This window comes from Lacerta agilis, chromosome 3, assembly GCF_009819535.1.
Source record: "Lacerta agilis isolate rLacAgi1 chromosome 3, rLacAgi1.pri, whole genome shotgun sequence".
Taxonomy (NCBI): Eukaryota; Metazoa; Chordata; class Lepidosauria; order Squamata; family Lacertidae; genus Lacerta; species Lacerta agilis.
In genome coordinates this window covers 95,767,128-95,783,350 of record NC_046314.1, presented here as the reverse complement: position 1 = coordinate 95,783,350, position 16,223 = coordinate 95,767,128, and positions in this window count along the sequence as shown.

Genomic DNA, 16,223 nt, shown 5'->3' with positions numbered 1-16,223 from the left:
TGGAGTGAAAGACTATGAGTCATGGGGGTGTGGAGAGTGTGTGTATGAACTAAACAGTGTGTAGCTTTTTTGTTAGTTGCTATTTTGTTAATGTTGTTAATATTGTTTTATAGATTATAAATGGTATATTGATTTATTATATTATGTGACTTTTGCTGCAATTGTGATGTTTATCTTAATTTTTAGTTGCTGTTTTGTGAACAGTGTCAGATTAATAAATTATGATTGTTTTGTTGATGATTTGTCAATTATTTTATACGATCTATGCTGTACTTGTGATGTCATGCTTTATAAGGGACGCGGGTGGCACTATGGTCTAAACCACTGAGCCTCTTGGGCTTGCCAATCGGAAGGTCAGCAGTTCGAATCCCCACAATGGAGTGTGCTCCAGTTGCTCTGTCCCAGTTCCTGCCAACCTAGCAGTTCAAAAGCACGCCAGTGCAAGTAGATAAATAGGTACTGCTGTGGCAGGAAGGTAAATAGCGTTTCCATGCGCTCTGGTTTCTGTCACGGTGTTCCGTTGCGCCAGAAGCGGTTTAGTCATGCTGCCCACATGACCCGGAAAGCTGCCTGTGGACAAACACCGGCTCCCTGGGCCGGAAACGCGATGAGCCCCACAACCCCATATTTGCCTTCAACTGGACTTAACCGTCCTTTACCTTTACCATGTTTTGTTATATTACTGTTATTTATTATTTGCAAGCTGCTTTGAGATTCGTTCAAATGAAAAGCGGCACAGAAATATAATCAATCACATCAAATCTTCACTCAGGGATGGAGCTCTCCCACTGTTGTTGGACTACAATGCCCATTATCCCATGCTGGCTGGGGTTGATAGGAATTAGAATTTTCATCAGCCCTAATAAGCCTCCGAATACCAGTTGCTGGGAATCACAAGTGAAGCAAGTTCTCTTGTTTTCCCATTGGCATCTGGTTGGCTACTGTAAGAACAGGATCCAGCAAGTCTCTGCTTATAGCACCCAACAAACCAGAGGCTCTCCACCCCTGTTTTATTCCCTTTATTTCAGCAAAGGGATCCTGCCAGAGAAATCCTTCATCCCTGGTGCCTACCGCAAAGCAACATGGTTCTCATTTGATTTCTATGGAAGTGGTAACAAGGGGAAAATGTTTTTTGATAGAATGAGGCTTCAGCTGGGGAACTGCTTGCTTCTCCCTAATGCAAAAAAAAGCAGCTGTCAATGAACTTATCCTCCAAATATAGGCACCATGTACCATCTTAACGTGCCTATCTGCATGCAGGTATAAACATCTTGGGAGAATGCCAGAGTTTTTCTAAATCCGGGCTTCCAGAAATGTTAGAAGAGTTCAATAGTTCATCCCTAGGCAGGAGGAATTTCAGCTTAAGAAAGGGCTTAGTAACGCGAGAGCTTGTTACATGGAGTTTTCCAGCATTAATTTTCTATTATGAGTATTAAGCAATGGATACTAGTGCCATGGCTAGAGTAATGCATAGCCTGCATCATTTTCTATAGAAGTGGATGGCAGAAGCACAAATTCCTAACCATCATTAAAGCCTTTCTCCTAACACAATTATACTGATATACTTGGTCTTTGTCATGGGACACCTCTTTTAAATTTCATCTTTGTTTAGGATCATATTATGACTGTCATATTCTCCAATTGCCCCTATTTGCAGGGAACAATTCCTATTTTCCAGTCAGTGTCTCTAGGATAGCTTTGCTGTCCTTTAGGACTCCAACCTTGACCTGGAGGCTTCTAGCATTGGCCACAAACACCTTTACGTGATTTCTCTCTCTCAATGTCTCTGGCATGGGCATTTTACCTAGAACTCTTTGGCTTCTGTGCATTTTATCATGTCTCTCTTTACTTCCGCGTTCCTTAGTTCTTCTCCTCTCCCATTTACATAACCATGGACATCTTCGCCTTCATCCCTTAGCAATAATTTATCCCAGCTTGGACACTCATCAATGTTTGTAAGCTTTTTTCCAGCAATCAGCTTTCAGGCTTCCTGGGTTACAATACACCATAGGCCAGAAGCGGTAAACTATGGTTTGTACAAACTCTGTAATCCAGGATTGGAATCCAAGGTTGGATTGGGACTGCACAGGGACAGGGTTTGTTGGTGTAGTGCCAAATCATGCTTTGGTGTTACATCTGAATCAATCTTCTATCTCAGGGGTAGGAAACGTTTTCAAGCCTGAGGCCCACATTCCTTTCTAGGTAACTTTCCAAGGCCAGGTGGGTGAGGCGAAAGTGAGCAAACCAATAAATGTGAATTTTACCTTTGTACATTTGGCCAGTTTCTTCACCCTAACACATCCCTCTCTATCCTCTGTCCAGGCAAGCAAGAAGCATTGTCATGGTTCTTCCTGTCCCCTTCTTCTGTGTTTAACCTTGGATATTTTAAAAACCACTACAAAATGTTCCAGTGTTTCCTAAACTTGGGTCTCCAACTTGCATCATCCCTAGCTAGCAACACGATCAGGGATGATGGGAACTGTAGTCCAAGACCCAAATTTGGAAAACACTGTGTTACACCAATAAAGGTAAAGGGACCCCTGACAGTTAAGTCCAGTCGCGAATGACTCTGGGTTTGCGGTGCTCACCTAGCTTTATTGGCTGAGGGAGCCGGCGTACAGCTTCTGGGTCATGTGGCCAGCATGACTTAGCCGCTTCTGGCGAACCAGAGCAACGCACGGAAATGCCGTTTACCTTCCCGCCAGAGTGGTACCTATTTATCTACTTGCACTTTGATGTGCTTTCAAACTGCTAGGTTGGCAGGAGCTGGGACAGAACAACGGGAGCTCACCCCGTCGTGGGGATTCGAACTGCCAACCTTCTGATCAGCAAGCCCTAGGCTCAGTGGTTTAATCCACAGTGCCACCAATGGTGCTCCTCTAAATAAATAGTGACAGAGCCAGAGAACACAGACATGTTTCTCCAGCTCCCTCAGCTTTGTCAGGAAGCTTATGTCCCACTTTAACTAAGCCCAACCTTTCATATTCACAGACTCTGAAGGCCCTAAATAAAACCAGCTATCTAATTTTCTCGTCTCTCGGAGGTAAGGTTAAAATATCAAGTGGCCACCGTATGTTTGACATTACAGTGCTTCCACTGATAAGCAAATGTTTTCATTCTAAATGCATCGTGTGTTCCATGATGTACATAACAGCTTCTCCTGCGACCATCCCTGCTCTTTGTCCAGGAGAAGACTGGCATGTCGCCCTTGGTGCTTATGTTGTTAAATCTGTCAACATTGATTGGTTCTGCCTGCAGGTCACTGCAGTTGCCCTTCATTTCAGTCCCTTGCTTGGGGCCTCACTGTTTATAATTAAGAACCTATTTCACTTGAACAGGAGAGAGGAAGGTAAATCTCACGGCTCTTTTCCCCTTCCTCCTTGTCTCTTAGGGAAGCCATATGACCTACAGTACCAGGCCCTCCAAGTGTTCCTATTTCCCAGCGACAGTCCTGGATTTACAGAAGCCGTCCCAGTTTCTGATGTGATCCTGGAATGTCCTCCTTTTCCTTAGGATGTCCCTATTTTCATCGGAGAAATGTTGGAGGGTGTGGATGTTGTGTATTGATTCAAGGGTTATCATATCTGTATTACTATTGTCTGTATTCACATTAGGGGAAACGTAACTGCCTTCCTGTTCCAGAAGGAACAGCTACTATTGGTTCATTCAAGTTGCTGCATTTGGATCCTCAGACTTATTGGTTCCCACCAAAAGGCAGACTTGTGATTGCTTGAGATTGTTCCCTCCAAAATGTATCCTTTCAAGCCAGTCTACTGTCCCTATAAATGTAGCTTCCCTCTCCTCAGTTCCCCAGTCTTGTTTACTTGAATAAAGAGTGTTACATGAAGAAGCTGTCTCCTGCCTGCTATGTCAGAGAGCTGAAATCACTTGCTGAATCACTATCCCCAGTCAGATGGATGGGGTATAAATTACACACATTACGTTATGCAAACTAAAGCATGGCCATCCTTGGAAATTCACCTTTCTCTGAAATTTGTGGTGTACTTCTTCAGCCAAGTAATGTGCAGAGAAATGTAGACACTAGGATGAAGCATGAATATGACTGCATATTAATGTGACTAATATACCCCCAAAAATGCATTTAACTGTTATGAGTTGGGGGGTAGACTGTATGCCTAAATCCCGTTCTAATTCCTGAATCCAACATGGATTCAATTCCTGGAATAGCCAGGCTAACTTCCTGGTGAGATAATGGCTCTCTGAGTATGTGTCATTAAGGTAACAAAGAAAGTGGCTTTGTGCCAGACAGAAAATGGGCAGACCTCCCTCCCGCAACACTGGTAGACAGAAAGCAAAAGGCCAGGGTTGAGAGTTGAGTTATGTGTGCTAGAAGCTGGAAGCTGCAGGCTGGGCAGCTGAGAGAGGCAGAGTCATGCCTGATTTCTGCTGGAATCCAAGGTTGTGACTAAGTAAGACTTTCTTGGAGTGTTAATACTGGAGGCCCCTCCATTGTAGGCTCCAGTTGGATATATGTGTAAATAAACCATATATCATAAAGACACCACTGTCTCCATTGTTCCTCATTCTGAGGAAACCAAACTCTGGGTAAGTGCCTGGAATCCCTGGAATCTCACACTGCTCATAGATTGGGTTGGCATACAACAATATTAAGGGAAATTGCTTTGTATAAACATAAGTATTAGGCAAAATCACATACAGATTTATGTATATTAGGAGAAATTCACAATAAAATGCCGATGAATCCTTATGAGGCATTTTTTTACTTAATTTAAAAAAATGCAGACTGATGTGGGAATGTGGGGAACTGTACTTAACACAGGAAAAATGAGAAACTGAGAAAACTGACATATTTGCCTGCTATCCTTACTTCTGGCCCCTTGCGACTCATTCCACTGACAACAGACTAGAATTCAAGGTGTGGCATGAGCTACATTGCTGGTTAGTGTGTGTGCACAATAATGGTTATGACATTAGAAACAGTCCAGTTGGCTATCAGGCAGTGACCCAAAAATGAGAGGAATATTCCTAAGGAATGGTATTCACGGCCACAAATTATAGCATATGTCAGCTACTGGATAATTTTCTGATGTTAAAAGACCAAGGTTGCAATGAACATTCTGCATTTTGCAAATGATTTGCTTGAGGTTCGTCAACATTTTAGTGGTTTGCCATCTCCTCCTTCCCAGAGAACTGGGGAAGAATGCATTTTCTACAAGCAGTTTGTGGCCTGCAGTTCTCTACTCCAAGGTCAGAGTAGATACAACTCAGAGACTGTTGCTTTTTTAAGAGCATCGTACATACTGTATCTTCCCTCCATACTCCAAATACAGTGGTACCTCGGTTTTCAAACGTAATCTGTTCTGGAAGACCATTCGAGTTCTGAAACGTTCGAAAACCAAAACCTCAAAAGCCAACAGCTAGGCCTCAGGGTCTTACACACAGCAGAAGCCACGAAAAACGTTCGACTTCCAAGGCGTGTTTGAAAACTGAAGCTTAGTAGTAGTAGTAGTAGTAGTAGTAGTAGTAGTAGTACCCCGCCCATCTGGCTGGATTTCCCCAGCCACTCTGGGCTGCTTCCAACAAAAATCAAATACATTAAAATATCACACATTAAAAGCTTCCCTTAACAGGGCTGCCTTCAGATGTCCTCTAAATGTCTGATAGTTGTCTATCTCTTTGACATCTGAAGGGAGGGAGTTCCACAGGGCGGGCGCCACTACCAAGAAGGCCCTCTGCCTGGTTCCCTGTAGCTTTGCTTCTCGCAGTGAGGGAACCGCCAGAAGGCCCTCGGCACTGGATCTCAGTGTCCGGGCTGAATGATGGGGGTGGAGATGCTCCTTCAGGTATACAGGACTGAGGCTGTTTAGGGCTTTGTCGGGATACGTTGCACGGATCCGCCATAGGATCCACATTTATTTATTTGTTTAATGAGGTTTTCGGGAACTACTTTTGGTATCACTACGCGCAAAAGCGAAAGCGAAAGTAAGAATGAATAGTTTGGTTCACCAATGAGATTAATCCGCCTTTATTTTATAGTTCCGGTCATGTTCAAAGTTATTAATGAGCGTTAAACTTGCTTCCCGCCTTTTTGGAGGGCAGCAACAGTGATTTTATTGGTTAAGGCATTGATCATGATGTCACGTTTGTTCCTAAATAAAAGGCTGAGGCTCCCCGCTTAGGCACGTTCATTCACGTTTTGCTTTAGTTGGGTTTTAGTTAAGTTCAGGGTTTAGTTTAAGGATATTGGGAGCGGGCTGGACGGGTTGGATGGGTTTTTCCTTTAGTTAGAGTTAGATCGCGGAAGATCATTCGGTTTAGCTTTAGTTAGGTTTCTTTTAGGTTTAGCCTAGGGCTAGGCTCGCGGAAGATATTTCGGTTTTAGTATTATTTAGTTAGCCTCGCGGAAGATTGGGCGCGCAGGGACTTTGAGCTTAGGAGAACTTAGCTTAGGGGACGAGCCTACGCGGGTTCTGCCAAAGCCACTAAAGATATAACCGGTGTCTGTCTTTCTTTGGGGTAAAAAGGGGAGTAAAAGGTTTAAGGTAAAATTTTTAATTTCCTTGAGTTGATCTACTTATTCAGATTCAGGGTATCCTCTATTTCTCGAGGCAATATTTTGGTTAGAAGGCAATTAAGAACTCATGCACCTTCGGAGTCATCACCCGGCTTACTCAGTTTCCTTCGGATTGTGAGACTTGGCCGGCGCCCGTGCTCAAAAGCACGCGGAACGCTGGCCGCTTTCCCCGCTACTGGTACCTCGTGCATGAGCAGTCCAAGTTTGTGCACGAGGAGCTCCAGCACCCAAACCCCGACAGGGCTTTACTTCTGGGTTTACAGCATTTGAAAACCGAAATGTTCATCAACAGAGACGTTCGAAAACCGAGGTACCACTGTATTAGCTAAGTTCTAAAGGTAAAGGTAAAGGGACCCCTGACCATCATGTCCAGTTGTGTCCGACTTTAGGGTTGCGGCGCTCATCTTGCTCTATAGGCCGAGGGAGCCGGCGTTTGTCCGCAGACAGCTTCCAGGTCATGTGGCCAGCATGACAAATCCGCTTCTGGCAAACCAGAGCAGTGCACAGAAACGCCGTTTACCTTCCCGCTGGAGCAGTCCCTATTTATCTACTTGCACTTTGATGTGCTTTCGAACTGCTAGGTGGGCAGGAGCTGGGACCAAGCAACGGGAACTCACCCCGTGGCAGGGATTCAAACCACCAACCTTCTGATCAGCAAGCCCTAGACTCTGTGTGTTATGTACTGAGTTGAATAGGATCCAAACTGCAGCAGTCTGATTGGTCCTAGAACAATAGGATTGAGATTGCAGCAGTCTGACTGGTCCCAGAACAATAGGATTGAGATTGCAGCAGTCTGATTGGCCCCAGAACAATAGGATTGAGATTGCAGCAGTCTGATTGGTCTGCAGGAGCCACCCAATCCAGCTCCAGGTGGAAGTGAATCCACACTCTGATTGGCATACAGGAGTATCCCGGAATTAGGCAATCACGTGGGGCCCATTGTGTAAATAGTGTATATAAAGCAAACGTTTTGGGGGAACTGCATTCCTCACTACTATGAGCTGAATAAAGAGCATGAAAGTCACACTGGACTCCGAGTATCTTTCACTGTGGTTTAACCCACAGCGCCACCTGGGTCCCTACCAGTTCTACCGTTTACTAAATTTAGGATTATGGGGAGTCTGCCTCCCCCTAAACTTCATAACAAAGTGTAGTTCATGTGCTGTTTCTGGAAGGGATCCAAATCTGTGCAGAAAGTCCTCTGATCATTCCAGAAAATCACTGTGCACACCCCAACTGGAACCGGCCACCCCCCCCCATCTCTAGCCCTTGTCCTCTTCTGAGTCCTATCGTGGGGAAGGCCAAGGCTGATCTGCTTTTACTCCAGTTGCTTGCTTCTCTTTCCACTGCTTCTCCTGGTGCCTGTCGAAAGGGGGGGGGGGAAGCTTCCACTCTGCAAAGTTGCTTAAACCATTTTAACAACTGACCCAAGCAAGCAATGTCAATTTGAGGAACGACGTACCGGTAAATTTGCCTCCCCAGTGACTTCATGAACCACAGATACATGTTCAAAAGATACGATTATGGATAAACACATTCCTTTCATTGCCGGCTGGCAGTTGACCCACGTTTGGTTTGAATTACAGACCCATCAGACTGAAGCAAATAACTAAATGGAACGATATGGGCTCTTTTGAAGTGTGTGCAAATCAGATTTGAGTGATAATTAGCAACAGATAATTGAAGTCTACTGTTTATTTGCACATTTGCTGTTACTGACGAGCCACTTGGATACAGACGTAGAGCGAAAATGAGCACGCTGAAAGCAGATGAAACTGAGTCTTGGGTACTACTTCCATACTCAGAGCAAACTACATCTTATGATGGAAGAGCTAGGAATGATTTTCCAGGGGTTTTTGTTTTGTTTTGTTTTGTTTTGTTTTGTTTACTAAATACGGTCACAGGGACACCATTTTCCTGATTTAACCTCCCTGCCCTCTCTCTCTCACACACACACACCATATTCTCTATAGGGTGAAAATGCAGGCATGGCATAGATGCATGTATTATTTTTTTCCTGTGGAGCAGATCGCTTCAGCAGGGCAATTTAGACTGGGAAAGCATGCAGGGGGGAAGAGTTTAATGCTCCCATTCCCCCACCCCACCCCCAACTCCCCCAGTCACATTAGTGGCCTCTCTCTTGTAGCATGAGCTGCATTTAGCTTTCAAACAAAGTTGAGAGGAAAATCAAAGATCTACCAGCGCAGTGGGCCGGACCAGCTATTAGACAGTGAGCCATCTGCTGGCGAGCAGTGGAGAGGTATTGGGGTTACTGGGGGACATGATTCTGTGTGCCACGTGACCTGGCCTGTGTCTGCCCGCCCGCTAAAACTGGTCTGCTGCCCTCAGTTGCTGTGGTGGGCAGCACAAGTGCTCGGGTAAGATTCAGCTGTATGATAGGGCTATGGTACTTGGCTCTGGCTGATAAACTTGCACAACACTGTAGAGTGTTGCATGGAGAATTAAAATAATACTTTGAATTGCTGATTGGTTTATGTTTATTTCTTTTATTAACTGTCACCCGAAGGAACCTCAACACTCATATGTCTTTTTGGCTTGGTTAATTAATGTAACATGCTGCTATTCTTTTCTGCCTTATAGACATCATGACTGTACCTTTTATTGTTGTTTGTATTCTTTCATGTTATTCTTAATAAAAATATAAATTATGTAAAATATACGTGGGAAATTGCGTCACTTGCACCGAAAAAAAATACTTCAGTGTGTGAAATGTAGCAAGATGCTAGCAAATTTAAGTTTGGAACCATCATAGCTGCTGAGGTATTTAGAAACAATGTGTGCCAGTTTTAAAAAAGCCAGCCACTTGATCATTATTTTTCAAAGCGTGGATGGACAAACAGTTTTTGAAGAGCAAGAAAACTTTGCTGTATCTATGACAGAAAGGAAAAATGGGCTGATCCAGCTTGTTCACAAAGCCGCTCCAAATGCAACTTGGATTCATTGCTTTCTGCACTGGCTTCCAAATATATGATCGAAGTCCCGCATTCCGTTCTAGGAAATCATGTGGAAATTGTTGATTTCTTTCCAAACTGGTACTCATGATAGAAGTTCTGTGCCAAGAATCGGGTTCCAAACACAAAATGTTTTTTTTTTACGCATAGAAGTGAAATGATAATCACAGGGAAAAGTGCTCACAAGGCTATTTGAACTGAAGTATGTGCTTCTTGCTTAACAATGAAACAGGCTGTTCAGTGTATCCCTCAATTCGCTTTGTTAACAGTTATCAAGGCTGAGCAGAAGAACCTTCTACAAAAAGAATTGATTGCCTTTCTGCTGGCTGCAGCTTGTTAAATGATTGCTGAAAATTGGAAGGGTTTGGGTAATTTGCAGTTATCTGTTTGGAGACAAAATGTCCGGACAATAGAAACATCGAATGGATAGCAAATGAAAAATGACTTTATAGAAATGTGGCATGCCTTTATAACATATGTATCAGAAAACGGTTCAGAAATTCAGCCTCCTGGAATGCATGTCCAGGTGTGGCAGGGTGTATTTAGCTAACTCTAAAACTTATTCTCGTGTTGTATGGGAGTTTACTATGCGCTCCCAGTTGTTCCTCAGCAAGTGGGTCTCACTGTGATGGGTGATGGCTTTGAAGTTCTCCTTTTACAAGCACAGTTTGAACCTACACAATCACCCATTTAGCTTTTGTTATTGGCTACCATCCCCAACAGGTAGTTGACACAGGAAGAGGATATGAGATCAGGGGAAGGAGGCCTAAAAGCTCAGCCTCGCTCCAAAGTCTATGCATTTATGCCCTACATGAAACCAACACCTGAGTGTCTAGATTCGTACCATGACTCAGTTCAAAGTGCTGGTTTTTACCTATAAAACCTTACAGCCTTGTATCAGGACTCCAATACCTGGACCCTTCATTCATCATCTGAGGCCCCTCTTTGTGTGCCCCCTTGGAGAGAGATGCAAAAGCTAGCAACACAAGACTGGGCTTTTTCAGTGGTGGCGCCCCAACTGTGAAATGCTGTTCTCAGAGAGATGCATCTGGTACCATCACTTTAGAAGAGAAGGTTAAGGGGTGATACGATAGCCATGTTCAAATATATAGAAGGATGTCATATAGAGGAGGGAGAAAAGTTGTTTTCTGCTGCTCCAGAGAAGCGGACACGGGGCAATGGATTCAAACTACAAGAAAGAAGATTCCACCTAAACATTAGGAAGAACTTCCTGACAGTGAGAGCTGTTCGGCAGTGGAATTTGCTGCCAAGGAGTGTGGTGGAGTCTCCTTCTTTGGAGGTCTTTAAGCAGAGGCTTGACAGCCATCTGTCAAGAATGCTTTGATGGTGTTTCCTGCTTGGCAGGGGGTTGGACTGGATGGCCCTTGTGGTCTCTTCCAACTCTATGATTCTAGTGCCAGGAGAAAACATTTTTATTTTTGCTCTTAATTGGTGTTCATCTTTTAGTTGAGTGAGGTAGGGTGTGCCCTATTGCAGACTGAGCACGTTCAGTTAATATATATCTATCTTTTAATCTTTTAACGTATTTTTATTAGGTATTGAATGCAACACTTTTTGTAGTGAACAACAAATACATATAATGCATATTAACTGACTTTGGTTCTAAAAATTCAAAACAGGCAAGGATTGAGAGAAACAACATTTTTATATCTACAGTTTGAAGCTTGTCAAAAGGTAATACAGTATAGTTTCTCCCTCTAGTGGCAAGACTGAAAACTCAAATAAACCTGCATCAATTGTGGAGGGATAGATAATTTTCTCTATGTTCAACAGACAAAAATCTTTTGTATCATGATTCCTAATAGCAAGGCCAACCTAGTTTTTATAGAGTTCACAGCAAATTGTTTCCTGATTTTTAGTTCAGAAAGGCAGCAGAGAGTTCAAATAAACAACCAGCATTTACCAGTAATTCAACTGGCCACCTGTAGCATTTATCTTTTCACTTTATCTCAATTTCTCATTTTTCCAAATTTAAGTTCAGTTCTCCACATTTCCACATCAGTTTGCAATGGTTTTTTTAAAAAAATATTCCTGCTAAAAATTAAGCAGAATTTTAGTCAGATTTCTCCTAATATACATTAGTTTATATGCAATTTTGCTAATATGTGCTTTTTTTGAAAAGCAATTTCACCTAAGATCAATCCATTTTTGTATGCTTTTTTCACTAATATATGTACTTATAGGCGGATTTTACCTCTACATATACATTCTTGCATACGTATTTGGCTGGAGAACTGCATTGCAAAAATTGGGAAAGTGAAATTTCCAAGGATTTGCTGCTTATCCAAGTAGCATTCATCCTGATTTGATTGTGTGCTGTTTACACACCTTACCATTAGTCCTTTGTTGATCCCACACTTCCTCATTTCCTCATCACATTTCAAACCACAAAAGTCGGGGGGGGTGTTTTTAATGTGGCTTGGTTGCTGCAGGCAACACGGCACTTTGATCCACTTGAATTGTGCAAACATAAAAGTGTGGTGAAATCCTTCAGCGAAATATTGACAGTCTGCAAAGTGACTTAACGTTCTTAAAGAGAATGAACAATGTTCAACCTGCCACTTGCCAGCAGATGGCAATAGAGTGATGCTGAATTCACTGCAAACGCTCCATTAACTGCAGGTCCTCTACAGAATTTCCTTCCCCCACCTCTTCCTATAAAGCAGTTTATTTATCAGAGGCTTCCTCACATGAATGGCAGTTTCCTTGACTATTGTACTTAATAGTAGGATACTGATCAGTCAGTAGATGCAATTCAGCGGGTCTTCCCAAAGATGCAGTAAGCATGCGATCTAGATACCAGTTCAAATTTTGGCAGAGTCCCATAATAAGATTCCTTTACACCCATGTAACTGGAGCTCCCATGTAACTTCAGCTATTGATATTAGGCAGGCATCTTCAAAAAGACATTTTCCAGCTATTTTTAAGGGAAATTGCCCAAAACGACACTGTCGACATGGGTTGCCATATGTCCAGATTGTCCCGGATATTTTAGCGATTTCTGCCCAGACACTGCTTCCGAATGCAATATTCCGGATATGTACGGGAAATTCTGGACATATGGCAACTCTAGCTTTCCTGCTTTGTGGATTGAGGAGGGCTAACTTCTTCAGGCCTGGCCTGTAGCTCACTAGGCCCCCATTTTCCTCTGTCCTCCTTCCAGTCAGCTTCCCAGTAGCTTCCATGCCTGCAGCATGACACCTCTCCCCACATCCAGCAGGGTGCTCCAGCCTCCCCCAGGCATTTTCTCCCTGCTTTCTTGTTGCTCCAACAGTATGCCTCTCCTCCTTCCCTCCTGAATTATAAGTTGTGAAATTTCAAGTCTAATAGCTATGTTTCTTCCCAGCTGTTTATTATCTGCCTTCTCCAGGTGCTCCACAGGGAGAAGCTGCCTGTCTTGTCTGTCAACAACTCCTGTTGACATAAGAGGAGCCTGCCGGATCAGGCCAATGGCCCATCCAGTCCAGTATCCTGTTCTCACAGTGACCGATCCCACACCTGTGGGAATCCTGCAAGGAGGACTTGATCGCAACATCACTCTGCCCCCATTCTGCCCATAGTGGTCCTTCGCAGCAACTGCCATTTGCTTCAGTTTTTAAATACAGTGGTACCTCGACTTACGAATTACTTGACATACAAATTTTTCGACTTACGAATGGACATCCGTTGGCGGTTTTAGATGGGGTTTACTCGACTTACGAATTTTAGATGCGGTTTACTCGACTTACGAATTTTTCGTTTCCAATGCATTCCTATGGGGAAATTGCTTTTTTCGACTTACGAATTTTTCGACCTACGAATGTGCATTCGGAACGGATTAAATTCGTAAGTCGAGGTTACAGACGCTTCAGGTTACAGACGCCGCTAACCCAGAAACAGTACCTTGGGTTAAGAACTTTGCTTCAGGATGGGAATAGAAATTGCACGACGGCGGTGTGGTGGCAGCAGGAAGCCCCATTAGCTAAAGTGGTACCTCAGATTAAGAACAGTTTCAGGTTAAGAACGGACCTCCAGAACGAATATAAGTTCTTAACCCAAGGTTACTGTGTTTTTGTACTGTGTTGCAGCCCTGCAGCTTCTTGGCAAAGGACAGCTAAGAAATAAATTCATAATATTAAAATTAAGACCAGGGCGATGGTCGGTGAATGACGAGGCCTTGAGCACTGCACAACCTGCCATTCCGCATACCCCAGCTGGTGAGGTTACCGTAATTTTTAAATAGTTGATGAAATGTTGTCAGACAAGTAGTTCTTTGGTCTAAAGAACAAATTGCCTCACCTTTTAAGACCAGTGAAGGGATGACTGCTGTAGAATAAATGAATACAGCATACAGCAGATCAGAAAGGTCTATCCAGCAGCATGTAATGGTGGAACGTGGGCAGAAATCCTTGGTATGAGAATAGGAATGGGTTGTCGTCATCATCATCATTTTTATATCTCGCCCATCTGACTGGGTTTCCCCAGCCACTCTTTCCCCAATGCTTATGAGAAGTGCTAAGACTAAAGAGCCCTCCTGGATCTGGCGGCCAAAGGCCTTTCTAGTCCAGCATCCTGTCTTCACATTGGCTAACCACTTGCCAATGAGAAGCCCACAAGTGAAACAGCACTCTGCCCTCCTCAGGTTGGCGCCATGAAAGCAGGACATTGGACTAGATGGGCCTTTAGCCTGACACAGAACTCTGTGTTCTTAGGTTCTTACTTACGAGTCCCACTGCTATACTTCAGTATACTGTGCCTCCAACGTTAGAAGCAAAACATAATTCCATGAATTTGTCTAATCCTCTTTTAATGCCATCCAAGGTGGTGGTCATCACTTCACTCTTCCACAAATTCAACTATTTATGCAGTGTCAAAAGGTACTTTTTCTGTCTTGAATCTCTCAACATTTGGCTTCATCAGATGGCTTGCATTAACAGACAGAAAGAAAACCTTACTACACCTCTGTCTTGTTTCCACCTAATCACTTCTTTTTCCTGAAGCACAAAATGTTGTAACCCCTTTCCTCACAGGAGAGCTGCTCCAGCCCTGGGATCAATTTTGCTGTCCCTTTCTGAACCTTTCCAGCTCTGTTGGAGAATATCTAAAGCCTATAAATTAAGTTACGCAGGTCTTGGTCTGATCAGTGTCTAGATGAGAATCCACTTAGAAACCCATATATATTTGTTTTTAATACCATTTTGGAAGAAAACCAGGATATAAATGTAATAAAAATATACTGCCACTGTGATACTTGAAACTAAAAAAGAAACCCTTTTCAAAACCTAGTTATTAATCTTGGGTAAATCAAGACAATCACAGATAACACATTTTTCCCAAATCTTTGGCTGTATTGCAATGGTTGTTTCAATTTGTAGTCTCCAGCTAAACATTTCCTATCCATGGGTTAACAATATATTTTACCAACGTGTTGTCTTTTAACAGTATTTATCCAACATAACAAAATAAACTGCAATTTGTTATACTTTTTTTACAAAACATTTTATAAATATTTTTACAAAATGTATACAAAGCAATTTCAAGTGAGACATACTATACAAATGAAAGTATTTAAGCAAATAAAATCCATACCACACTGACAACAAGTGACACATCCTCTTTCAGTAAAGTCAGTCTGTAAGGCCTCCCAAATCTAACAGCTCAATTATGCTGACATTGTTGAATCAGGTTTTGTTTTTTTCATAGTTGCCAACTAAAATTTTCTTTTAACCTTAGACAACATGGAAAGACATCCAGGAAGTAAAGAGACCAATCCTACAAAGCAGTTATGCACAAATAAATGGTCTTCACTGGATTCAGGACCATGTGCTGCGTAACAAATTCACATTTTTTTTACAACAAAAATATTTTTACTGCATTACCAATTAAAATATTCAGAGCTCTAAAACCAAGTTCAATAAATAAAATACATTAGCTACTGTAGGTTAATTTAGCTGAACTTTGTTCAGTGGGTACCCAGCATAAATGTTGGAATCAATATAGGTGGAATTTAATCCACATATGATGGAAGTACATTTCAGATGTCTCAGCTAAACCTTTATCTAAAAGTAAACTCTCACATAATATTCAAAATGTGTAAGCTTTGTTTTGGTATTTAGGTTCAGAATATTCTGTACAGCTGATAGAAACTTTATTCTGTGAGATAAAACCAAAAGAAGACAAATTTACATGTATGTGTCAAATTTATCATTCTTCCCATCAGATTCTAGTTCAATTGATTTCTGTGACTGGTGCAACATACACCCTGCTATCTTAGACATCTCATTATGGTTACAGTTCAATGAATTTATTCTTTGCAGCCTCTTGATGGAAAGGCAACTGCTGCACTATCATTGATAAGAAAGCAAGTACAGGACCCATGCCTACAAAAATGAACCAAAGTGGCAATGCTGTCTTCGTGGAATCTGGGGTTTCACAAATAAGTAATTTTAAAACTGGCACTTAAAAAAAACAAAAAAGTGGTAAAAAAGAAACCAGAAATTTTAAGCCCCCCGTTTTTTTAAGAGTGAACAGAACGTTAAGTTGCATTACTATTTTGCTGAATTTATCTTTTATTATTCTATAGTTATTCTGTTTCAACACAAGGTTGGTGGTAGTGTTTTGTGTTTACTTAAAAAGTAGAATATGGCTCTAACGCTACAATAAAATCGGAGCGAAGAAAGCAAAATCCTGCCCTT